Source organism: Tupaia chinensis, unplaced genomic scaffold (assembly GCF_000334495.1).
Source record: "Tupaia chinensis unplaced genomic scaffold, TupChi_1.0 Scaffold000678_1, whole genome shotgun sequence".
Lineage (NCBI taxonomy): Eukaryota > Metazoa > Chordata > Mammalia > Scandentia > Tupaiidae > Tupaia > Tupaia belangeri.
In genome coordinates this window covers 1044515-1046233 of record NW_006160202.1, presented here as the reverse complement: position 1 = coordinate 1046233, position 1719 = coordinate 1044515, and positions in this window count along the sequence as shown.

Sequence of the window (1719 nt, the reverse complement as noted above, 5' to 3'; positions counted from 1 at the left end):
TCTGGCTAAGATGTGCCTTGGGGAAGATCTTCTGGGGTTGATTCTAACTGGAGTCCTTTGTATTTCTTGAGTCTGGATGGTTGATTGCCTCTCTAGACTTGGGAAATTTTCTTCCATGATTTTATGGAATAGATTTTCTATGCTGTTATTAGTTTCTTCAGCTTCTGGGATGCCAATTATTCTGATATTTGGGCGTCTTATGGAATCTAGTATTTATCGTATATTATACTCGTGTTCTTTTGTTATTTTGTCTATCTTCTTTGTGTTTTTTTTTTTTCCTAGGTCAAAGGTTTTATCTTCAACATCAATGATTCAATCTTCAGCATGGTCTAATCGACTTTTAATACTTTCAACGGAGTTTTTTATTTCCTCGATTACAGACTTGACCCCTAATAGCTCCGTCTGATTTTTTCTCTGGTAGTCCAGTTCTTCTTTCATATTGTGAAAGGATTTCCTAATCTCCTGAAGTTCTCTCTTTTCTGTTCCTATTCACAGAATTCCTTCACCATAAACATTCTAAATTCTTTATCTGACATTTGGGTAACATCCTCAAATTTGAGGAGAGATGAAGGGGAGTTATTCTGTTCCTTTGATGGAGACATATTTCCTGGTTTATTCAGACCTGAGGCTCTTCTTCTACTTCTAGCCGTTGGAAGATGTACTCACTTTTAAGTACCTCTTAGGAGAATGTTCAACTGACTAGGAGTGTGTTTCCCTTTTGCTACAAATTGACGTCTGCACAAGTCTCTTTTCTGTTGTTTTTAGTAATGTGGTCTCAAAAAAGATACTGTATTCAGGTGTCTGAAGAACAGTATCTCCTTTTTACAGCTGATTCTGTACAAGGGAGAATCCTATAGAAGTTTATAGTAGTAGAAAATTTCAGATCTTTAATCCTAGACCTAGCTAGTTCCTCTGACAAGGTGGGACACGAGAAAGAGAAGAAAATATAAGAGAAAAGAAAAAAGTACAGAGGGGAATAAAGAAAAAGTTGCGTGCTGTGCATTAGCGTGGATGCCAGATTTCCCCAGATAAGTTCAGATGGACTTGGCGGGTGGCTGCTATAGCAAAAGGGGTAGTCTGTGGGGAGAGAAAGAGGAGGAAATTAACAAAAGAATGGAGGAGAGTGAAGGAAAAAAATAGAGAAACGGCCTAGTTGCCTATGCATCTGAGTGGGTCCTGGACTGGGGAATCTGTAAGTGAGGCGGTGGGGCCAGTGTTGCCCCTGCTTCAATGACCCTTACTCCCCAGATGCCTTCAGATGGACCTGGCGGGTTGCTGCTACAGCAAAAGGGGCAGTCTATGGGTCTGAGTGGGTCCTGGACTGGGGAGTCTGGAAGTGAGGCAGTGGGGGCAGTGTTGCCCCTGCCTCAATGACCTTTACTGCCCAGATGCCTTCTGATGGACCTGGTGGGTGGCTGCTACCAAGAATTAGACATTTTTTTGGAAGTGAGGCAGTGGGGGAAGTGTTGCCCCTGCCTCAATGACCTTTACTGCCCAGATGCCTTCTGATGGACCTGGTGGGTGGCTGCTACCAAGAATTATCAATTTATTTAGTTGCACTCATTCACTGTACATCATTACAGCATACAAAATGAGATTTTCCGTCCAGAGTATACTGTATATTGTCTCAATCAAGCACATCAACAAACATGTTATTGTCAGCAAATGATCTTCCATTTCTTGTTTTCTGTATGTTTTGCTTTTTTTCCCCCATCCTTG